The sequence below is a fragment of the Trachypithecus francoisi genome, unplaced genomic scaffold (genome assembly GCF_009764315.1).
Source record: "Trachypithecus francoisi isolate TF-2019V2 unplaced genomic scaffold, Tfra_2.0 Contig00158, whole genome shotgun sequence".
Taxonomy (NCBI): domain Eukaryota; kingdom Metazoa; phylum Chordata; class Mammalia; order Primates; family Cercopithecidae; genus Trachypithecus; species Trachypithecus francoisi.
Genome location: NW_022680495.1, coordinates 292,759 through 315,274, shown reverse-complemented (window position 1 = coordinate 315,274; position 22,516 = coordinate 292,759).

Sequence of the window (22,516 nt, the reverse complement as noted above, 5' to 3'; positions counted from 1 at the left end):
AATCCCAGCTACTTGGGAGACTGAGGCAAGAAAATCACTTGAAACTGGGAGGCGGAGGCTGCAGTGAATTAACATTTTGCAACTGCGCTCCAGCTGAGGTGACAGAGCAAGACTTCATCTCAAAAAAAAAAAAAAAAAAATGCACCTAGATTTGTAAACAGACATGCGTAAATAATTTTTATGGGTTTTGTATCCTGAGTTCAGAATTGTGAAGCATGTTAATGATGCCTATTTTCAGATCTGTGATATGAACCTTCTTTCCTTTCACCTCTTTCCATTCTCCTTTCCATTCTCCCTCTGGCCACTCCTTTGTCATCTGGATGTAAATCATTGCAGAAAGGTTCTCTGAGGGAACAAAAGTTTGGTTATTCTGCAATAATTTTTTCATGTTTTAACATGCAATTGTGTGTTTCCTTGGAGTATTTAGTATTTAATTATAATGAGGACTCTAATGAGAATTATATCTGTAGGGCCCATGAATAGATTTTTACACTATGAAACATCAAGTTTGTGTTTTCTCTTGAGAATGTCAGCTCATACTTGGGTATTTATTGGCCTAGTTTTCCATATAATCCTTCAAAAAGATGATAGTGAAGAAGTAAGGAAAAGGCATGTGCTGCTTAACAGCAGGAGTACTGGAAGATCTGAGTGCAGGTTGCAAGCAGTTCATGCTGCCTTCTCCCTGCTTCATCTTTCCTCAACCTTCCCCTTGATACTGTTGGGCCATCAGTTTTTGCAAACCTGGTCCGGTGTATTGCTGGTTTATCCTGAACTAAATGCTATCTTCCCAAGGCCTCAACATCTCTGGAAAATTCCATGTTTTTCAACTCTCAGATGAAAAGAACTGCGTTCTTCAAAGACAGAAACTCTTTCTGAGGTCTAAGGCTGGACTGTCACTCTACTTTACCAGACATGCTTGATATTCTGCCTGGAACCTTTACCCAGGCAGTTAACCTCACCTTTTTCTCTCTTCTGGTGGAGATCTACCTGTCAGTACCTGCATTACACTTTGAGGCCCAGAGATCCAGATGCCAAAATCTGGAAAGGTCTTAAAAGAGAAGACCAAGAGCCCATAGTGGTATGAGGCAGAGTGGGAAGCAGAGCTGTGGCTGGGGAATATGCAGCACTCCCGTAGGTGGGCTGTGGCTGCTGTGGGCTGGTCTGCCCTTGCCAGATTTTGCCGTCTCTTGGCCATTTGTTGTCTGTGCATATGTTTGTGCAGAGAGAGTTAATTCAAGGACCTTATTTTGTTTTTGTAGCATGTGATTATGCAGGTGAATTGGTGTGTGAGGGGATTAAATCTATGTTTGCGTACGTGGCATTGCCTCCAGTGTTAGTGGGATTTAGGGGTTGGATAGGGTGGGAGAGGGGGTGGTGGGTGGTCCTTACTTGAATCTGTAATTTATTTATGACATTATTCCATTTTTACACCTTTCAGAAATCAGCTGGTGTCACTGTACATATGTTTAGGGTTGTTGCTAAGGTGATGAGCCCAGCAGCCCACAAAGGGCTTCTGGAAGGCTGGGAAGCTGCATGGTGGGGTCTGTTCACATTGGAGCCCCATCCCTCCAATCTATGTAAATCTCCTATTCCAACTCAAATTGTCTGCTTCCTTTTGTTTTGATTGCCTGATTACCTAATAATTAAAAAAGAAAAATTGTGTGGACTATTTAATATAGAGAGAAATAGTCCTACAGCATTATTTCCAAACTATGTCTCCTTTCCATGACTGAAACAGCAGTTCAGTGTTCACAGCCAGTCTTAACTAACTCATTGACATGAGAAAAAAGCTGTGGACTTGAGGCTTTTCTCAGTGGAAACCTTGGTTATTTTCTAATATTGCATATAAACAGCAGTCCACATTACTTGAGCTATGACTCATTATTTTTTTCTGAGTGTATGTTAAAGGATTCTGAAATCATTTATATTTTAAAAATGTTATTTCCAGGTATTTAGGTGAGTCTTTCATCTGCTTTGAAAGGTAGAGTGTCCACCCAGGGCTCTGTCAGCTGTTGGCTGATGTTCACACCCACACCACTGCCCATGTCTAGAAATTGAAAAAGTGCCTTACTAAATGGTTTTTTGGGTCTGGACTCTCAGATAATTGGGTAAAAGCTATGATCCTCTCCCAAAGAAAACACATATACTTGTACATTTTCTGTGTGATTCCTGGGGTTTCAAAATTCTCTGGGTCCTTGTGCCTCTTCTGAGCTGTTGTTTTGCCAATGGAGAGCCCCCTGTTATCATCTGAGTTTATAGTTTTTATTTAAATGAAAATTGTTAACTATGATTTCTCTTTTTGTAGAATGTAATCTTGCTACAGAAAAAGAGAATATGCAAAGTGCTGTTTCCCCTTTTCCAACCAAGATCTCTTGATAAAAAATTTGTAACATAAGACATCTGGCCTAATAAGAAGTGAAAGAGGACATGTTTGTGAATAACCATACGGTATGACACTTCATCAGATCTTTTACAAAGCATTTACAGTTTCTTGCAATTCCATATCTAGTTGTAAACTTTAGATACGGATATGTAAAGAAACAGGCAAATACATGTTAGTGTTCTATTCACAAAAAGTTGAAAAAAATAAATGTCATTCAACAGGATGAATTTTTCAGACAATGAGGAGCATATTGCAATTGTCATAAATACAGTAGAACTGCCCGTATCCGCAGAGATAAATCTCAAAGTACAGCTTGGAGGGAAAAGTTATGGCAGAAACTGTACACTACGTTACCTCCAAAGACATCAGCTCTCCTTGGTGTAGGCTTACCTGTAGTGTGAGTGCAAAAGCAATGATAGGAATGATTAGCTTCAAAATCAGATTTACACTGATGGAGGAACTAGAGCAGGAGGGGAGTTCCTGCTCTATATAAGGGACTTCAACCATTATGTAATTTTTAAGCATTAAAAATCTAAAGCAAATATGGCAAAATGAACAGATAGTGGATATATGTTTGTATTATTCTTCATACATTTTTTGTGTGCTTGAAATATTTTAAAGGAAACATTAGCTATTGTTAATTTGTTATAAAATGATATGGTTAGAAAGTATTTTCTAGGTAGAAATCCTCACACATAATAACCCATTCTAAATAAATTCAGAGTTCATCTACACTCTGGAAATGCTTCGAAAAAGAGCCGCCTTTTACACTTGACTCTTCCCAGACGCTGAGTGCACTCCGGACAGGATGGGTTTCTCCAACCATAGGACTTTCAGATCTGACCCATGTGGTACTACAAACCAGCTTTCCCAGTTTTCAGGGATTTTTTGTTTTAATTTTGCTAGTGTAAGCCTTCAAGCAAAACAGGGCTCTTCTTACTCATTTGGTTGTACCAAGTAGGAAGTCATACATCTCTTGGTCCTTTTATTGCCTAATGCACAATTTTGACCTAATTAGCAAAAATTCCGCCTCCATTATGATGATTAACTGAAAAGTGGACCTTTTGGCAGGCATCAGAGATAAGGAGATTCTAGACGGGATGTGGGTTCTGGTCCTGTTATTCTTGCAAACCTGTAATTACAGGAATCCTGGGGGTGCAGCGCCTACCCGTCCACAGTTACCCAGGACGTCTGTCCACCTGCTTTAGAGGGTTATGGCAGGAGCATATGGAAACATCATTTCAACCTTGGTTTTAAGTCCGATAAGGACGTGGTTGGTGACTTTGAGGGGAAAGGAGTTTCCCATATGCTTTCATTGTGGGTTTACATATGGGTGAGTTAGCTGTTACTAATTAGGCTTATTTTGCTCCAGGTATTCATTTGACAAACCTTTCTGTTAAGAGAGGACAACTGTTGTTTTGCTTCCTGATTCTCTAAATGGTGAGAAGAATAGATTTTTTTTTTTTAACCTGTTTCTGCAAAAGCTCTTCTATTTCTTGCTGTGTCGCCCAGGCTGAAGTGCAGTAGCACGATCTTGGCTCACTGCAATGTCCACCTCCCAAATTCAAGCGATTCTCCTGTCTCAGCTTCCTGAGTAGTTGGGACTACAGGTGCCCATCACCACACCTGGCTAATTTTTGGTTTTAGTAGAGACAAGATTTCACCATATTGGTCAGGCTGGTCTTAAATTCCTGACCTTAGGTGATCCATCTGCCTTGGCCTCTCAAAATGCTGGGATTAGAGTTGTGAGCCACGACGCCCAGCCCTATTTTTTTTTTAAACAGTGTGTATGAAGTACAGTATTTCCACTACAGACAGGCCTTTTTCAAACAAGTGTTTGAATTTTGCAGGTAGTCTGTATTGTCAGCGCCCCTATAAACCTGTTTTTGGAAAAGCATGGGCACTGAGCTGAGCAGGCTGCAGAGATACTGAAGCTGGGTGCTTGGGGCCGTGCCCTGGGATCCTGATAGGCCAGCATTCTGGGATGGCCATTTTGGTAGCCCCTGGGGCTCCTGAGTGGCAGACTGACATGGTAGTCCTGGTGTGTAGGGAGTCATTGAGATAATGGCACCAGCTGACATGGGAGGTGAGTCACAATGTTGCTTGTCACCCAGGGGATAGTGAGCTTGGAATTCATGTTTAACAGGTGCTCGAAGCCTTGGAGCTGTGGTCCTAACAGACAGAGATTCAACACACAGTATAGTAAAGGTCAGGGTGAACTGTTGGCTCTCAAGAGAAAAGAGAGAGAGGAAGAGGCATTGCATGGTTCAGCTGATTCTAGTCCTACTTTTGTGACTTGGTAAAGCTGACTGTGTGGTGCCTATCCACTGATGAAAGACCTACACATTGTCTGCATGGTTAGAATTGCTTCGCTCATGTTCATATGTTGTGCAGTAGAGTTAAAAATTGAAGAAAATTGAGTAAATGTCTGATGACAAATCCACTGAGATCCAGCACTTCACTGTGCTTGGTCACATGATGCTGAGGAATCCAAGCCCTGAGAAGTCCTCTCCTTTTTGACATTTCATACAGAGCATTTGGCATGGTGCTTCAATCCACTAATCTGTGTGTTTCAGCATTTTAATTTGCAGTTTGTTTTTTTGGTTGTTTGTTTGTTTTTATTTTTGAGACAGGGTCTCACTCTGTTGCACAAGCTGGAATGCAGTGGTGTGATATCAGCTCACTGCAGCCTCTGCCTCCCAGGTGCAGGTGATCCTCCTACCTCAGCCTCTCCAAAGTGTTGGGATTACAGGCATGAACCACTGTCCTGACCTATTACTAGATCTTAAGAGAAGCACACTGAATGCCATTGCTAATGCTGAATAATAAAATTTTAACGACGACTTATGTGACAAATGCTTCCTGAGCATTTCACAATGCAATTTTGTGAAACTAGTAAAAAAATCGGGGGAGGTAAAGGACAGTGTTCTTGTATTGCCAGTAAATTCAGTGAGTCTGTGCTGTGTATTTTGAAGAGATTCAGCTTGTAGTTATTACAGTTGTATAGTCCAACACTTGGAGATAGTAGTTCAAGTGTTCTGTAAAAGTATCATGAAGAAAGATGCAATAGGAAGGGGACATGCACACATGCATGCACACATACAAATACAATACACAGAGGAAGTGAAGGCACTATTCATAATAGCAAAGACTTGGAATCAACCCAAATCCATCTGTGACAGACTGGATTAAGAAAATGTGGCACATATACACCATGGAATACTATGCAGCCATCAAAAGGATGAGTTTGCGTCCTTTGTAGGGACGTGGATGCAGCTGGAAACCATCATTCTTAGCAAACTATCACAAGAAGAGAAACCAAACACCGCATGTTCTCACTCATAGGTGGGAACTGAACAATGAGATCACTTGGACTCAGGAAGGGGAACATCACACACTGGGGCCTATCAGGGGGAGGGGGGAGGAGGGAGGGATTGCATTGGGGAGTTATACATGATATAAACGTTATGCACATGTACCCTAGAACTAAAGTATAAAAAAAAAATAAATAAATAAATAAATAAATAAATAAATAAAAAGAATGAACCATCTCAAAAATAAATAAATAAATAAATAAAAATAAAAAAATAAAAAAAAGAAAAAAAGAAAACCAAGGAGAAAAATTGCAACAGATAAGAGGACAGCAACTTTTGTAGAGAAGAGGAAAGTCTCCTTAACAGGGTGCAGCCAGGGATTCCCTTCTATCAAATGACATTTGAGCATAGACTTGGGAGAAGTTGAAGGACTGAATCAAGTGGTTATCTAGAAGGGTGAGTGCTCTAGGCAGAAAGATGAAGAGGAAAGTCTGAGGCAGGAGTGAAATTTGCATAATTAAGAAACAGTGAGGTGAGAGCACAACTGAAGGCAAGGTATCAAGGATGCACATTCTAAGAGAGAAGGTTGAAGGTGGGGCCGGGGGATACACCAGTCACTTGGCTTCTTGTCTGCTGTTGCAAAGACTTGCCTCTTGTTCTGAGAAAGGCAGGATGCCCCTGGCAGGCTTTGAATAGAGGAGTGACTTGCTCTGACTTTCACTTATCTCTCTGAATGCTCTAGTGTATGCTATGATCTGAATGTTAGTATCTTGCCGAAATGTGTATGTTGAAACCAAACTCCCCATGTGATGACATCAGGAGGTGGGAACTTTGGGAAGGGATTACGTTTCGAGGGTTCCACCTTTATGAATGGTATTAATACCTTTATAGAAGAGATTAGGGAGTGTATTTGCAGTTTTCACTATATGAGGACACAGAATATGACATCTTGGAAGCAGAAACGTAGTTCTCGGAAGCCACTGAGGCTGCTTGTGCCTCGATCTTGTGTTTCTAGGATATCAATACAATGAGCAATAAATTTTTGCTATTTATAAATTAACCCAGTCAAAGATATTAGTAGCATGCATGTACTAAGATACTGTGTGAGGAATAAACAGGTGTAGGACAGACTCAGGGACCAGTTGTGAAGTCACTTCAGCATCCAAGTGAAGGATGGAGGTGGTGGCAAGGGTCTGATTGAGAATACATTTTCAAAGTAGAGCTGAGAGAACATCTGTCAGATCATGGGATGATACTGCCATCGTGTCTCAGGCAGCTGGTGGCTATGGCTTCCTTGTGACTTCAGATCACGGTGAAGACACCAACATAATGGGTGCTAATTGAATCCTCTAAGTGTCAGAAGGAGAAGGGCTGCAAGGTCTCTCTGATAATGAAAAGCATGTATAGGAAGCCAAGTCTTTACTTGAAGCCAACATTATATTTTCTTTCTGTTATCTGTAGATTTCTTTGTTTTCTTTTTTCTTTCTTTTGAGATAGAGTCTCGCTCTGTCTCCCAGGCTGGAATGCAATGACCCAATCTCGGCTCACTACAACTTCCACCTCCCGCGTTCAAGTGATTCTCCTGCCTCAGCCTCCGGAGTAGCTGAGACTACAGGCATCTGCCACCACTCCTGGCTAATTTTTGTATTTTTAGTAGAGATGGGGTTTCACCATATTGGCCAGGCTGGTCTTGAACTCCTGACCTTGTGATCCGCCTGCCTCAGCCTTCCAAAGTGCTGGGATTACAGGCTTGAGCCACCACGCCTCACCGATTTCCTTGTTTTCACCAGACAAACTAAAACTGCTGGATCTTCCAACAACCTTATGTCAGACTATTTTCCAATATGTATTCTGTGACAGTTAATCACTTCATCATGGTACGCAAATGTAGAAAGCCTGGCATTTTCACATCTCAATGGATTATTTATCTGTAATCTGCAAAATAATAAATCACCAAGACATAAATTATTACTGCTATGTGCTGTTGACAAGAGATTTGAATGATAGGATTGCATTATTGGAAACTTAATAAATGGCAGGTTTTTTTTCCCAAAGTGCAAGACAGATTGATTCCATACCAGATAATTTATAGACAGCTGTATTTTACTCAAAGTGTTTTCCATGAAAGTTACTGGATGGTTTTGTTAGTGAGTCATTATTTTCCCTTTCTTACAGTGGTTTGATAGCCAGTTCATCTCTACAGAACCACAATTCTTTCGACTTGTTTTTTTTGTTTTTTTTTTTTTTTTTGAGACGGAGTCTCGCTCAGTCGCCCAGGCTGGAGTACAGTGGCATGATCTCGGCTCACTGCAAGCTCCACCTCCTGGGTTCATGCCATTCTCCTGCCTCAGCCTCCTGTGTAGCTGGGACTACAAGCGCCCGCCACCTCACCCAGCTAATTTTTTGGCATTTTTAGTAGAGATGGGGTTTCACGATGTTAGCCAGGATGGTCTCAATCTCCTGACCTCGTGATCTGCCTGTCTTGGCCTCCCAAAGTGCTGGAATTACAGGCTTGAGCCACCGTGCCTGGCCTAGACTTGTTTTGACCATACTCTTCTTAGTGGGGATTAGGCTCAGCTCAATTGTTTTGAGCAGCAGGAATAACAGATCTTGAAGAAGGTCTGTTAACCTTCTAAATTAAGGTTCAGCATAGCCAACACACATACACACACACACATGCACACGCACAGACACACCCTACATAGGAGCTCAATTCTTCTGAGCAGCAGGAGTAACAGATCTTGAAGAAGAGACACTGAATCAAGGTTCAGCATAGCCAATGAATGCACATGAACACACACCCCCCGACACACACACACACAGCAGCTCAATTGTTTGGAGCAGCAGAAGTAACAGATCTTGGAGAAGAGACACTAAATCAAAGTTCAGCATAACAAACACATGTTGTGGGAAGTTAGGGACCCCGAACAGAGGGACGGGCTGAAGCTGCGGCAGAAGAACATAAATGTGAAGATTTCATGGACATTTATTAGTTCCCCAAATTAATGCTTTATAATTTCTTATGCCTGTGTTTACTGCAGTCTCTGAACATAAACTGTGAAGTTTTCATGGACACTTATCACTTCCCCAATCAATACTCTTATGATTTCCTGTGCCTGTCTTTAATCTCTTAATACCATCATCTTCATAAGCTAAGGATGTATGTTGCCTCAGGATCCTGTGATGATTGCATTAACTGCATAAATTGTAAAAGTGTGTTTTGAACAATATGAAATCTGGGCATCCTAAAAAAGAACAGGATAACAGCGATTTTCAGGAAACAAGGGAGATAACCATAAGGTCTGACTGCCTGCAGGGCTGGGCAGAACAGAGTCATATTTCTCTTCTTGCAGAAAGCGAATAGGAGAAATATCACTCAATTGTTTTCCAGCAAGGAAAAATCCTGGGGAAGGAATGCTTCTCAGGGGTAGGTCTATGAATGACCGCTGGGAGTGTCTGTCTTATGCAGTTGAAGATAAGGGATGAAATATGCCCTGGTCTCCTGCAGTGCCCCCAGGCTTGCTAGGATTGGGGAATTCCAGTCTGGTGAATTCTAGTCAGACTGGTTCTCTGCTCTTGAACCGTTTCCTGTTAAAATGTTTATCAAGATCGTGCCCAGTGGGACATAGAACCTCATCAGTAATTCTAATTTCTCCCTGGCCTTGTGATCTTGCTCTGCCATTTGCCTTGTGATCTTTTATTGCCTTTTGAAGCATGTGATCTCTGTGACCCACTCCCTATTTGTACACCCCTCCCCTTTTGACATCCCTAATAAAAACTTGCTGGTTTTGTGGCTCAGGGGGGCATCATGGAACCTGCCAATATGTGATGTCAGCCCCGGTGGCCCAGCTGTAAAATTTCTCTCTTCATACTCTCTTTATTTCTCAGGCCAGCCAACACTTAGGAAAATATAAAAGAACCTATGTTGAAATACTGGTTCCCCCGATACACACACACACACACACACCAGCTCAATTGTCTTGAGCAGCAGGAGTAACAAATCTTGGAGAAGACACTAAATTGAGGTTCAGCATAACACACACATGACAGCTCAATTGTTTTGAGCAGCAGATGTAACAGATCTTGTAGAAGAGACACTAAATCAAGGTTCAGCATAACACACACACACACACACACCCCAGAAGAGACACTAATGGTCCAGCATAACATACACACCAGCATAATACAATTCTCTTGGAAGAATTTTCTACAGGATTCACTTGGGAGGAAAAAATGTGTTTTTAATTAAAGTTGCCAGATTTGCTCTGCTCTTTTTTTGTTGTTTGTTTTTTTTTTTGTTTGTTTGTTTTTGTTTTAGAGATGGGGTTTCACCATGTTGGCCAGGCTGGTCTTGAACTCCTGACCTGAGGCGATCTGCCCGCCTTGGACTCCCAAAGTGCTGGGATTACATATGCTCTGCTCTTTCTAAAATAGTGTTAGCCACCCTGATTCTGTTTAATGTTACTCTAACCTGATTAAAAGCTGAGTGTTTTGGCACACATTGGAAAAGGCTAAGGTGTTGTAATAGAAGACAGTAATGAAACAGAGCTCAAACTTGTTCCATGTAACACAATATCATGGTTCCTCCTAACTCATGATTACAATGACATGAAGATTCCTTTCTCATCTAAATCTGGATTTTTGTAAGACAATGTACAAACACATTTTAAGAGGCATCACTCTTTTGTCTTCTATTAGAGAAAAATGTACTTTTCCATGCCTGTATTTTCTATGTTTTTGGAACTGATGCAGGTTCACAGGCTAAACCTAAAACTAAATTATATTTAATGTTTAACAGATCACAGAAATGAGGTCTGGCATTTAACTAACAGACAAATAATAGATGATATATACTGATTAATACAGAATTACCAAAACATTGTCATATGGTTTGGTGCAGCTTAAGCTATTATGTATCACAGAAAGTAGGTTCAAATTATTTATTCGGTCATCAGAATAACAGGTTGAAGAGGCAACTGAATAAGTGCTCACTCTTCCTACAGCTGTTTCAAAGAAATATTAATGTGATACACATTTCTGCAAATAAAATATTCCAGTGCTTACATCAATCTTGAGATTTTAAGATTAAATATGCACTACTTAGAGTCTCTGACACATAACTTTATGATAATCCTCTTCAAAGTCCTTGGCAGCTGAAAAGAAAAAGTCGAATTCACAGACAAACCATCACTTTACATCTCACATTTTAAAGAGGGTTAATCAAATGTCAAAAGGAAACAGCTTTTAATATTCAAAGAATGCTTATTTATTTCAAATTGAAAAAAAAACTATAATTATTACATGGAGCTCCAAATATCCACTTAAATTTTGTAATGCCAGATATCAGTGAAATATTATTTTAGCAGGTCCAAGAGTCATGTACTTTGCTTGGATAAAATCAGTTGATGAACATCTTAAGGTCAAGATGGAGCAAAGATTTAAAAAGACTGGCAGTCTTATATCGTGGAATATATTTTTTCACCAGGTAGTGGCACATTTACTATCACCAATAGATTATGTAACATGGTTTCCGTTGAAGGGATAAGATTGTCAGTGATACGGCCTCATCAAGTTAGAAAAAAAGTAACTATTTGGAATAGTCACAAATAGTTTGAAAATACATACTATTTACTCAACAAATAGTTCAACAGTTCCTACTCCCTTAAGTGTTGTATGTATTTGACTTAATTTGTGTACACTAAAAGGAATGAATGGAACTGTTTCTCATCCAGTGTCTTCTAATAGCCCCCAAACAATTAAATGTCCACATGTATGAAAGGAAAGCAACCCCTTTCGAAGGTTGAAATGATGTTTCCATATGCTCCAAATTACATTAAATACTTAATGTTAAATGCTAAGGCATTTAAGACAGTCTCATCTTCCACTAATTCATATAACCTACTGTAAAAGTTGTATGGCTTCATAAGTTACAAATAGTTTCTAAAACATAATCTGCCATATCTTCTAGCTTCTTGATATTAATCCTGTTAAAAACAGTTACATCAAAATTTTAACATAATGCTACACAAAATTCCATGTTTCTTGGGAAGAAATGTCTTACATGAAATGTTCTGCATAGAACAGTCATTACATGATCCAAAGCTGACTTTTCTTAAAATACCTTATATGTTAGGCAAAACTGACTTAAATACTTTACCCCTTGTGTTCTTCACCTGTTTCAGTGAAAGGTCCTCTTTCCTCGTGCTCATCAGTTACCACATCTTCCTTCTTTATTTCTGTATAAGGTTTTCTTTCCTCATCCTCATCACTGACTGGATCCTTTCCTGTAGGCTTGTATAAATGCAGCCAGACAGATGCACCCGTGGAGTGTTTTTTCTGTTGGTTTCTTTTCTTTTTTTTCTCTTTTCTTTTTTCTTTCCCTTTCTCCCTCCCTCCCTCCCCTCTTTCTTCTCTCTTTCTTTTTTCTTCCTTCCCTTCGCTCCCCTCCCCCTCCCCTCCTTACCCTCTTCCCCTTCTCCTCCCTTCCCTTGCCTTCTCTGTCACCCAGGCTGGAGTACAGTGGCGCGATCTCAGCTTACTGCAACCTCCACCTCTTGGGTTCAAGCAATTCTCCTGCCTCAGCCTCCGGAGTTGCTAGGACTACAGGCGTCTGCCATGTGCCCAGCTAATTTTTGTGTTTTTAGTAGACAAGGGGTTTCACCATGTTGGTCAGGTGATCCTTCCGCCTCAGCCTCCCAAAGTGTTGGGATGACAGGCTTGAGCCACTGTGCCTGGCCCTCTCTGGTAGTTTGTTGTTGTTGTTGTTGTTGTTTTGAGACGGAGTCTTGCTCTGTCACCCAGGCGGGAGTACAGTGGCACGATCTCAGCTCACTGCAAGCTCCACCTCCCGGGTTCATGCCATTCTCCTGCCTCAGCCTCCCGAGTAGCTGGGACTATAGACACGTGCCACCACACCAAGCTAATTTTTTGTATTTTTAGTAGAGATGGGGTTTCACTGTGTTAGCCAGACTTTCTGGTAGTTTTAATGAGCCATCTGCTGCCTGAAGACAGAGTGCCAGTCTAGTTTCCTATCCCTTATTGCTGTCCATCTGTTTTCACTCTGAGCCTCTTAAGTATTTTCAATGGCTGTCAATCAGGTGTGCTACTGAGAGGCATAGTCTTTAAAAAGAACTCTTGATCCCCTGCCTGACTACATATGTACACAAACCAAGTTACATTTGGGGGCTTGTTGGCATTGACTTTCTTACCTCCTCATACAAATCGCGTTACAAGTAAAAGTCGGTAGGTCTGGTCTGCCCTTCTGTAACAAAACTGTGTAACTTACCACTAGTAATGAAAACAATGTGTCTACCACTGGGATACCTTTGCATAGTTATGCCTTATTGAATGCTTATGTCTCATTGGAGTCTGGCATTCGGAGCAGATGGTTAACACAGTCACACTTCACAGAACCACTTGTAGCTCAAGGTAGTTGAACAACTTGATGATTGTATTTGATGATTCATGTAAGTTGTATTTCTCTAAGTCCATATGATGACTACGGAGTAGCAAACGCACCCCTGGCATGATTGTATAGGCTAATATGAATGCCCTCCAGACACGAGGGTATACATTCTTGGTTATGGGTGTTGGAGAGCCAACGAGCAGAGGGAATCTGCTATTGCCATTCCTAGGATTTGGAGTAGACAGATGCCAGTTAATTCATCGTCTAGTTTCCAAGTGTTTCTGACCCTTCCAGAAACTGGAAACTGTGTCACTGTTGGAAACAGTGAAAAAATTGTTTCAAGTATTAATCAAATTAGACTGAGGCTCTTTTTAAAAACTCAGTTAAGTATGTGTGCTTTTAATATGTGGGTTAGTGAGGAGGGATGTTGATGTTCTTCTGGAAAGAAAGACTTCCTAAGAATTTTGGGGGGGATTTTTTTTTTTGGTTTTTTGTTTGTTTGTTTTTGAGATGGAGTGTCACTCTGGGTGCACATGCATGTGGATTCTTTTGTATTTTGCACCATATATTCTCCTCCACTATGTTTTGTGACCTTAAATCTTCCCTTTCCAGGCTTTTCGGGTTTTGGTTTTTCCACCACAAGTGCACAAACTGCAGCTTATGATGCAAATCCTGCCAGTATTCTGGGGTCCACAAGCTAAGAATTATTTTACATCTTACTTTTTTTCCTTTCTTTCTTTCTTTCTTTTTTTTTTTTTAGGACAGGGTCTCATTCTGTCTCATTCAGAACTCAGGCTGGGACTGTAGTTCACTTCAGCCTTGACCTCCTGGGTTGGGACTACGAGTGCACACCACCACACGTGGCTAACTTTTTAAGGTTTTGTAGAGATGGGATGTCACTTGTGTTACAGGCTGGTCTCCAAGTCCTGGACTCAGGAGATCCTATCACCTTGGCATCCTAAAGTGCTGGGGTTACAGGCCTGAACCACTTTACCCAGCCTTAAAATGTTTTTAGAAATCAAAACTAAAAAAACAAAAAGAATTCCTGGCATGTGAATATACATGAAACTTAAATGTTAGTGTCCACACATAAACTTTGATGGGGAATGCAGCTATGTTGTGCACTGCAGCCTAGGTGACATGGTGAAACCTGTACTCAAAAATAAAAATAAATAAATAAATACAGAAGGTCTTGCTCTGTCACTCAGGCTACAGTCTGATGGTGCCATCTTGGCTCACTGCAACCTGGACCTCCCAGGCTCAAGCAATCCTCTCACCCTAACCTCCAAAATAGCTCACATTCCTTGACTTGTGACCTCCTCCTCCATCTTCAAAGCCAGCAATAGTGGGTTAGGTCCTTCTTATTTCTCTGGTTCTCTGCAGCTGAGAGTGTCTGCTTTTCTGGATCCTGGCAATTACATTGGTGCAACCCAGGTAATACAGGATGACCTCCTTATATCAAACATCCTTAACTTCATCACACCTGCAAAGTCTCTTTTGTCATATAAGGGAACATATTTGCAGGTTACAGAAATTAGGATAGGGACGTCTTTAGGGAAACTTATTTGGGCTATCACTAGTGTTTGTCCACTTTAACTTATAAACATACTTTCCACCAACTGTGGCATGTGATGGCTCATGCCTATATTCGCAGCACTTTGGGAGGCTGAGGCAAGAGAATGGTTTGAGCCCAGTAGATTGAGACCAACCTGGGCAATATAGCAAGACCCCATCTGTACTAAAAATAAAAATTTTTTAAATATACCTCAGCATGGTGGTGTGTGCTTTTGGTCCTAGCTATTTGGGAGGCTGAAGGAGATGTATCACTTGAGCCCAGGAGTTTGATGTTACCGTGAGGAGTCATCGTGCCCCTGTCCTCCAGTATGAATGACAGAGAGAACCCCTGTCTATTAAAAAAAGAGAAAACACTCTCATTGTCTTGTCTCTTAGATCAGCAGTCACCAACCTTTTTGGAAGCAGGGACCAGTTTCATGGAAGACAATTTTTGTACCCCATGGATTGGTGGAGGAGGTGGTGGTTTGGAATGATTCAGGTGCATTATCTTTATTGTATACTTTACTTCTGTTATTATTACATTGTAACATATAATGAAATAATTGTACAACTCACCGTTACATAGAATCAGTGGGAGCCCTGAGCTTGTTTTTCTGCAAATTGACAGTTCTATCTGCCAGTGATGGGAGATAGTGATAGTGACAGATCATCAGGCATTAGATTTTCATTAGGAGCCTGCAACCCAGATCCCTCACATGTGCAGTTCACAAATAGGGTTCGTACAGCTATGAGAATCTAATGTCAGTGCTAATCTGACAGGAGGTGGAGCTCAGGTAGTAATGTGAGTGATGGAGAGTGGCTGTAAATACAGATGAAGCTTCACTTGCTAGCCTACTGCTTACCTCCTGCTGTGTAGCCCAGTTTCTAACAGGCCATGACCCGTACTGGTTCATGGCCTGGGGGTTGCAGACTCTGTCTTAGATTAATCACAGCTTCAAGCTTGGTTTCATGTAAAATCTTCTTCATCCAACCAGGGCCTGTGGGACTGGCCCGGAGAGGGTCATAGGCAGGGACATTACACTGCTTCTTATATGTTGCCCTGTCAAGGTTGTCACCCCCATGTGGGCAGGGATCTTCATGTCCCCCGTGCTGAGAATGGCCACGATCTTTGCTCAGTAAACATTTAGTCAGTGTACACTGAGTGAGACAAACTGTGCTAGTACAACTCTATTATTCTTTAATTGAGATGTAACTTAACTACTGTAACAGTCACCCTTAAAAGTGTACAGTTCAGGGACTTTTAGTGCCATCTGCAGAGTTATACATCAGTTAGCACCACTACTAATAGTTCCAAAACATTCCCTCCATCCCCAAAAGAAACCCTGTACCTATTAGCAGCCACCCCGATGTCAGTGGAATCACAACAATATATGCACCTTTTGTGTCTGGCTTTTCACTTAGCATTCTGTTTCTGAGGTTTACCCATGCAGCAGCACACATCAGTACTTCATTCCTTTCAACTGGATGTTACCTTTGCACATGCTGATGGCCATCCTGTAAGTTAAGGTTGTAGAAAGTATCTGCTCTCACCGGCCCCTCTTTCTCTATAGAAAATGTATGCCTGAAGGCAATTCCCAGAGTGATGGTGCTGATGGTCCAGCACATTTCTCCACCCTCCCTGAGCATAGGATGCTGGTAAATCTCACTGCTGGGGACTCCTGATTGTCCTCAAATTGAAGACAACCAGACCTACAGGGCAGGCCCAGCATTGTGGGACAGTGGAGGCAGGCATGGATGACCAGCCTGCCCTAAAGAACAGCATGGTAGCAGAAAGCATTCAGTCCTGATGTCTACCCAGCCCTTAGCATAATGGCACAGGCAGGCTGAAACAGATTTCCTTGTTCACCCCACTGAGGAGAGCAACCCAAAGCTCTGAGAAAAGGATCTGACCAAGACAAGGCAGGTAGTAATGTGCCAGATGTTTGGATTCAGGGTTCAGACTTCTTGAGCCTCAGAACATCTTGCTGGGATGAGGCTATAGGAGGAATAAATGGGGAGGCTGGGTGGGTTTGCAGGACTGGAAGGAGCACCTGGCAAGTACCATACTTGTGAGGTGGTGTCTTAGTCTTTCCAGACTGCTGTAACAAACATCACAGACTGGCAGTGGCTCATACACAACAGAAATGCATTGCTCACAGTTCTGCAGGCTGGGAGTTCAAGATCAAGGCATGGAAGATTCGGTGTCTAGTGATAACACACTTCCTGGTTCCTAGACGGTGAGTTCTTGCAGTTTCCTCACATGATGGAAGGGGTAAGAGAGCTCCCTAAGGTCCCCTTTTATAAGGGCATTCATCCCATTCCTGAGGATCCACCCTCATGACCTCATCACCTCCCAAGCCCCCACCTCTTAATACCATCCCCCTGAGTATTAGAATTTCAACATGAATTTGCGGAGACATGAACATTGAAACCCTAGCCAATGAGAACAGAAAAATGCCATCAGAGTGTATACTTTCAGAGGAACTTCCTATTCCCTGTTATTATCAAGATAGGTCCTGTTTAGATCAAGTCTCAAACACTGCAGTCACTCTCACTAGGATAGCTACAAAAATTGTAAAATTGTAAAACAGGCTTACAGAGATATGGAGAAGTTAGAACTATTGCACATTGCTGGTAAAATGTAAAATGGTACAGCTGCTGTGGAAGACAGTTCAGTGGTTCCTCAAAAACGTGAACATAGAAAATCATCTGACCCAGCAATTCCACTCCTACCTATACACCCAAAGAATTGAAAACAGAAATTCAGATACAATTTTTTTTTTTTTTTTTTTTTTTTTTGAGAAAGGCCCCACTCTGTCATGCAGGCTGGAGTGCAGTGGTGCAATCATAGCGCACGGCAGCCTCTACCTCCCAGGTTCAAGCAATCCTGACTCAGCTTCCTTAGTAGCTGGGACTACAGGCGTACACCACCATGCTGGGCTAACTTTTTAATATTTTGCAGAGATGGGGTCTGGCTATGTTTATCAGGCTTGTCTCAAACTCTTGGGCTGAAATGATCCTTCCAGCTTGGCCTCCCAAAGTGCTGGTATTACAGGCATGACTCACTATGCCTAACCTTAAACAAATGCTTGTATATGAGACATATTCATGGCAGCACTACTTACAGTAGGCAAAAGGGGGAAACAACCTAAATGTCCACTGAAGGATAAGTGTGGTCTACACATACAATGGAATGATATTTAGTGACAAAAAGGAATAATGTACTGATCCATGATACAACCTGTTATGGTGAGTGAAGGACGCCAGACGCAAAAGGGCACATGGACGTGCTACCATTTACATGAAATGTCCTGAACAGGCAAATCCACAGATATACAAAAGCAGGCACGAGAAAAAAAGCAGGCAGTGACCACTTAGTTGATATGATATCTCCTTTTTGGATGATGAAACATTTTGGTTGGCCAGGCACAGTGACTTATGCCTGTAATCCCAGCACTTTGGGAGGCCGAGGCAGGAGGATTGCTTGAGGCCAGGAGTTTGAGACCAGCCTGGGCAATGTGGTGACATCCCATCTGTACAAAAACACAAAAACCAAAACAACCATTTTGGTATTTTCAGTGATGATGGCTGCACAGTATTGTGAATGTGCTAATTCCACTGTAATGTTCACTTTAAAATAGTTAATTTTCTATGATGTAATTTTCATCTCAAAGAAAACCACCAACAACCTCAGCAGCATGAGGAAACTCTTTGCTGAGGAGTTTTCCTTTGTGTACATTTTCCTGACCTATCCAGAGTACAGGAGGTGACCCTTGCCATTCCAGGCAGGGCTCTCTGCCCTGCTGTGCTGTGGTTGCCAGCCATGGTCCTTGTGCTACCCCCTAACACCATCCTGCTGTACCATTTCATGGCATGAGGCCTGACTACCCTGCTCTGGGTGCAGGGAGCCACCATGCTCTACTACCCTTTCATGTCCAGGGAACCCAGAAGGACTCCAGTGCCCTAGGCAGCTCCATCCCTGGCCCCTCATGTGTTCTCTTGCAGGGAATGCCAGGACCCTGACCCACAGAGTAGGTATTTTGAAGGTCAGGCCACTGTTTCATGACCACATGAAGCCACACTCACAGCCCAGTCCTGGAGGGCTGACTCCAATAGCTTGCACTCTGTAGTCATTCTCCCTGCTTCTGCTTTTCTCATTTATGCATACAAGCATGCATGCACAGCTTTCAGCATATCTTACCTCCATGTAAGTCTGCATGCAGAATTTTTGGCATATTCCCAACACCCGTATTGGTGCACTTTTAAATTTTTGTTCTTCAGGACTGGCGCGGTGCCTCAAGCCTGTAATCCCAGCACTTTGGGAGGTCAGGAGATTGAGACCATCCTGGCAAACACGGTGAAACCTCATCTCTACTAAAAAATACAAAAAACTAGCCGGGCGAGGTGGCGGGCGCCTGTAGTCCCAGCTACTTGGGAGGCTGAGGCGGGAGAATGGCGCAAACCTGGGAGGCGGAGCTTGCAGCGAGCTGAGATCCGGCCACTGCACTCCAGCCTGGGCGACAGAGCGAGACTCCGTCTCAAAAAAAAAAAAAAAAAAATTGTTCTTCAAGCTTCCTCTGAATGATCAGGTGAGCTTAACATTCTAAGAATGAGTTTAGGATAATGTGGAAGAAGCCAGAGGGGGCCTGAGAAGAGCTCCTTCTCCAGATCTGCTTCTTGTGCTTTCTTACTTCTCTTCCACAGTGCACACAGAGGGAGATGTGGCCACTAAAACTGTCCCAAACAACAGATACAGGGAGATGTAGCTGCTGAAACTGTTTCAGGCATTTCCTCAAGTTTACATCCTGTTTGTGCAACCCTTAGTTGCAAAGCCAAGGTCTTTCTAAGGATGTATACTCTAACTTGCAGTGGAGAACTGGAAAAGAGAAATGAACAGTGTCTTTATCCGTGAGTTTATAACAGGGATCAGCACATGGCAGCCCTCAGGACAAACCTGGGCCACATCTGTTTTGGTAAATAAAGTTTTATTGGATTACAACCACACCCATTTTTTTATGTACTGCCTGTGGCTGCTTTTGCACTACATTAGAGTTGAGTGGTAGTTGCAACAGAGACCACAGTGTGGCCCAGCAAGCTAAAAATATTTACTATGTGTTCTTTTACAGAAAAAGTTTGCTGACCCATGGTGTATGTTATAAATAAAGTTTCAGTGCCACAAAAGAAATAGCACTCGAATATAAAATTTTCTTTTTAATTCTCAGCAAGGCCAGTTACTTCCGTAGAAGGGTGTCCCCTTACAGATGGAGCAATGGTGAGCACACACCTGACAAGGGAGAGGAAGGAGTTCTTATACCTGAGAGCCATGACCCCTGCTGCTGTGTCATTCCCCTATTGCCTAGGGTTAGACCACACAGGCTAAACTAATCCTGATTGGCTAATTTGAAGTCTGTGACAAGGTGAGTGTTTTGACAGAGAAAATGGTTATAACAGAGCAGGTAATCTGATTGAATCAGAGTGGAGCAGGTAATCAGAATGAGTCAGGGTAGAGCAGGTACTTAGAATGAGTCAGGGTGGACCAGGTAATTGGGATGAGTCAGGGTGGAGCAGGTAATTGGAATGAGTCAGGGCAAAGCAGGTGAAATGAGTCAGGTGGAGCAGGTAACTGAAAAAGGTTGCTTTATGTGGAAGTTAAATTTAAAAGTAGGAGACAAAGAATTGAACCCACTGACGCACTGATTCTTTGAAAAGAAATTTAGAATTTAATATCTAAGAATCCCTCCTGCTGCATTTCCTTACAGTTCTTTCTTTACAGACTTTTTAACATGTCTTGGCTTAGTTGTTTTGTTTGGTTTTCCAAAAGAAGAAGCTTCTCTGGATAAGGTGGAGAATAGTTAAGGGAGATTTTAGTTAAGTGCTGTTTTTATGAGCCTCTGTACCAACCCACAGTTGCATGGTATGACACAGCACCCAGCAAGAATAAGTATACCCATTACAGTTGTGAGGGAGGTAAAAATTAAGGCTATTATCTTTTTCCATGTATGAAACCACTTTCTAGTCATTCTGTAAAGAGGTTGCTTACCCCTGAGTTTTTGGCAAACACATTGGACAGAGCAGTTAGACCTTGCATTGCCTTTGTTATACTTCCATCAGTGGCAGTGTTGTTTGGGATGAAGGTACAACATTGAGTTTTGATCATGAAGCAAACTCCTCCTCTTTCTGCTAATGTCATGTCTAAGGCTATTCTATTTTCTCAAGTCATCTGACTAGTAGCCCTTAATTGCTCAGCTATTCCTTTAACAGCATCTCTAGTGTGGTTAATAAATTGCTGTTGGTTGTAGTAGATATAGTCTATCCAATCTACATTTGTATTTATTGTCACTTACCAAAATATTGACTCAAATCCTGCAGCTATTTGATTTCAGGCTTTAAATTAATCTGGTATTCCTCATGGGACTCCAATTGTGTCTAAATACACTGAGAGTCAAAGGACCCATAAGGGGCTTCTCTCACTTTACAGTGTCTTATTTTTCCTTTCTCTGGTTGATGAAATGCCAGGGTGAAAGGGATAGCCAAGTGGACTAAAGCACAAGGCGACGCCAGTTATTCGGCAGAGTGCCCAGTAAAAGTCCACCACAATACCACCACACATTCGCTCTGGGATGTATAAGGGCTGACTGATTAAGAAGCTCTTGAAAATTCTTAAGCTTACTGCATCTCTTCGGTCTCCAAGTAACGTGAGGTTCCTCCCTGTCGTGAGAGACACAAAATGAACTTAGTGTTGGGAGACAGAAACTGGATGGCCCTCGGGGGCTGACCCACAGGGTGCTGGACATCGGGATATAGCAGAAAGAGACAGAGCTTGACACAACTTATTACTCCAGGCTGTAGAATCCAGGAAAAGAGCTACCATGTAGCCCACACCCAGTGGACTAGAGGACCACCCTAGTGGAAAGGGGACAATCTGGTCTCTGGCCTGCCGTGCACACAAGCATAACAGTTGCTTTTGTTTAATGTGTGGACTGAATATTTGATCCATTCCAACTAGGCATTAGCTTCTTCGTATCCTGTCTTAATTGCCAGTTTGTTTTAAGTCTTTAAACTTTATGATAGCCATCTTGATCTTGTCATTAGATGGAGGAGGAGCATTGTTCTGTTGTGAGAGGTTTTGGAAGAAGGCTTAGAGGAAGCTGCAGGCGGTGGGGGATCAAAGAAATGCATTTCAAAGAATCTAACAGGGTTTGTCCTTGGAACCACAGCCCCTATACCATAAAACCAACTTAAAGAAGGGAACAGGCTTAGGAATGGGGAAGTACTTTGAGGGTTTGAGCTAATAACCTGTATAGAATTACACTGGTTTACCTGACAGTTAGCAGGGAGTGCTGTCCCTCTAGTAAAATGAATGTATGGTTTTTAGGAAATTGCAAAAACCATTGGGGGCAGTCCATTCTTGCTCTTTAGTGGTCCACAGAATATTGGACCAACTATAGCATAAAAGCTCTGCACTGGGGAGCAAGACCCCTGGTTGACACTGGAGTCTTTATCAAAATCTCCCTGGATTAAATGGTCCTAGTTTACTAATGCCTAGTCTGAGGAGAGTCAGGAGGGGCACAGGTACTTTTCTGAGGTAGAGAGCTGTCTTTGACTTGGCAAGTCCCCAAGGGCATAACAAGGCAAGCATTAAATGCAGTGGTTTGAGGTGAAATTGACTAGATTATGTTAATAACTACATGGTCAGCAATAGAGCAAGGAAAGAAGAAAGAGAATAGAATAGATGAAAAGAGTTAAATTTTTCTTAGCTTTAGTTTGGTAGGGTTTTCCCTGGGACTATCGCTTATGACTCTGGAGGGGATGGTGCTTTCTTGGTGGTGATGTCCCTCCCCCTTCCGCTGTATGAACAGC